The following is a 3199-nucleotide window of genomic DNA, read 5'->3' as shown; positions in this document are numbered from 1 at the left end:
TATATGGGACATGAATATCTTTTTGTACAATTCTTCTGTGTATTCTTGCCACCTCTTCTTAATATCTTCTGCTTCTCTTAGGTCCATACCATTTCTGTCCTTTATCAAGCCCATCTTTGCATGAAATACTCCATTGGTATCTCTGATTTTCTTGAAGAGATCTCTAGTCTTTCCCATTCTGTTGTTTTCCTCTATTTCTTTGCATTGATCGCTGAGGAAGGCTTTCTTATCTCTCCTTGCTATTCTTTGGAACTCTGCATTCAGATGCTTATATCTTTTCATTTCTCCTTTGCTTTTCACTTCTCTTCTTTTCACAGCTGTTTGTAAGCCCTCCCCAGACAGCCATTTTGCTTTTTTGCATTTCTTTTCCATGGGGATGGTCTTGATCCCTGTCTCCTATACAATGTTACGAACCTCATTCCATAGTTCATCAGGCACTCTATGGATCAGATCTAGGCCCTTAAATCTATTTCTCACTTCCACTGTATAATCATAAGGGATTTTATTTAGGTCATACCTGAATGGTCTAGTGGTTTTCGGTACTTTTTTCAATTTAAGTCTGAATTTGGTAATATGTAGAAGCTCTATACAGTCAAAAAACAAGACCAGCAGTTGACTGTGGCTCAGACCATGAACTCCTTATTGCCATATTCAGACTTAAATTGAAGAAAGTAGGAAAAACAAATAGACCATTCAGGTCTGACCTAAATCAAACCTCTTATGATTATACAGTGAATGTGCAAAATAGTTTTAAGGGATTAGATCTGATGGACATAGTGCCTGAAGGACTATGGATGGAGATTTGTGAAACTGTACAGGAGGCAGGGATCAAGACCATCCCCATTGTAAAGAATTGCAAAAAAGCAAAATGGTTGTCTGACGAGGCCTCACAAATAGCTGAGAAAAGAATAGAAGCTAAAGGCAAAGGAGAAAAGGAAAGATATACCTATTTGAATGCAGCGTTCCAAAGAATAGCAAGGAGAGATAAGAAAGCCTTCATCAATGATAAATGCAGAGAAATAGAGGAAAATAATAGAATGAGAAAGACTGGAATGCCTGTCTCAGAATCATTTAAATCAGTTTCTTCACCCCCAGGATTGTAGATTCATGCAAACCCTTAGGATTTAATGGCAATTAAATAAAACTGTGTTTTGAGAAATTGGGAATTAGTAAGATGGGGAAGGGGATGACAGAGGATGAGATGGTTGGATGGCATCACTGACTTGATGAGTTTTACATAGAGTTTGAGCAAGGTCTAGGAGTTGGTGATGGCTATAGAAGCCTGGTGTGCTGCAGTCCATGGGGTCATAAGAGTTGGACATGACTGAATGACCGAACTGAAGATGGAGAAAATTTTTTCTGAGACTAAATTTTCCTAGTGAGAATTTTCATTCTCATTTTTCTTTAGTTATGTAGAAGCCAAATTAAACTTATGTGTATACATATGCATATTATATATATATATATATATGTTCAGAACATACATATATATGTGCATATGTTATTAAAATCATGTGCATATTAAAATTATATGTTCATTAATATTTTTTTAAACATTTCAATTTATCTATTTTTAGTTGAGGGAGAGTTTCTTTCCAGCATTGTGTTGGTTTCTGCCATACAGCAACATGAATCAGCCACAGGTATATATATGTGTCTCTCTCTCCTGAACCTCCCTTCCACTTCCCACCCAGTCCCACATCTCTAGGTTTGTCACAGAGCCCCAGTTTGGGCTCCCCAAGTCTTACAGCACATTCCCACTGGCTATCTGTTTTACATATGATAATGTACATGTTCCCGTGCTACTGTTTCCATTTGTCCCATGGTCTCCTTCCACACCTTCTATCCAAAAGTCTGATCTCCATGTCTTTGTCTCCATTGCTGCCTTTGTTACATGTTGAATACTTTTCCTCTGTTCTCCCAAATCCATGCTCCATCCTTTTAATCTCATCTCTGCTCCAGGATGCTCAGCTGTACTAACTGCATCAGTGGGCTCATTTGTTCTCTGCATACTTAGTTGTGTTTAACCAGTGGTTGTGACTAGAAGGGAAGAGAGTAGGGTCAGAGTATTTTTTCCCAGCCTCCTTTCTAGCAAAATTATCATAGCTGGCTTCATCCCTGGACCTAAACCATAGATCCTGATGGATGGCCCATTTCAAAGCTTCCCCTTCAGTGCTCATAGCCTCTTTCTTTTCTTATATTGATTCCTCCAGGAACAGAGGAGGTTAACAGCTCTCAGAAGTTATTAGTTCTAGATTTATCACAGTAGTCTGGAAATTCTGCAAGCCTTAGATATCCCTTTGTATTAATACCTTTATTTAACCCTCACCAAATTAACCAGTTTGTGTGGCCTTCTGCTACTTGCCAGGTTCATAACTGATATTGGTGTTAGAGCAGTCTCAGGAGACAAACATTCAAATATAATTGAATTGTTCACATATTAGAAGATTAGACATTTAAACTTATCCTGGTGGGAAATGGCACAATGGTAACATATAGCATCTTGGAGTAGTTTACCATGCCGTTCTCCAGTGGGTCTTCCTGACCCAGGGATCAAACCCATGTCTCTTATGTCTCCTGCACTCCCAGGTGGGTTCTTTACCACTAGCGCCACCTGAGAAGCCCCTGCAGTAGTATCAGAGTTACTTAAGTGATCACCAGTGGCATCATGGAGTGAAAGATAAGTGGAAACAAAGTACCGAGGGATCGATTCCTGTAGCAGAGAAGCATGCAGATGGAGATTATGAACATCATGAGGGGAGTTGGCTTCTGCCGCAGTTTAAACCCTAGACTAACCAATTGATAAAAACAAACAGGTGGCAGCAAGCTTAAACTATATATTTGAAGAAGTCTCTCACTTCCTCTGCTTCTTGGGAAACTATATTTGAGGACTGATGCTATGACCATATTGTAGTAGTGCAGAGTTACCTCCCTAAATAAACTTGTTTGGTATTTAAGGAAAGATAAGAATATGACCAGAAAGGAGTGATGTTCTGAGGCATAGGATAGGGGCATTTGGGCAGAAAAGTAAAAATCTGAGAATTTTTCACCTCAAGTCCTTGAGTCTCATTTCAAAAACCAATAATTTCCCCCTTTATCTAGGGAATAAGAACTTTCACAGTACTGTCTCATTATTGACTGTACCTGGAGGGTTGAACACATGCAGAAACAAGTCTCCCTTACATTCAGCCCCATCATC

Source organism: Bison bison, unplaced genomic scaffold (genome assembly GCF_000754665.1).
Source record: "Bison bison bison isolate TAMUID 2011002044 unplaced genomic scaffold, Bison_UMD1.0 scf7180017845797, whole genome shotgun sequence".
Taxonomy (NCBI): domain Eukaryota; kingdom Metazoa; phylum Chordata; class Mammalia; order Artiodactyla; family Bovidae; genus Bison; species Bison bison.
Note: the sequence above shows the minus strand (reverse complement) of the source record.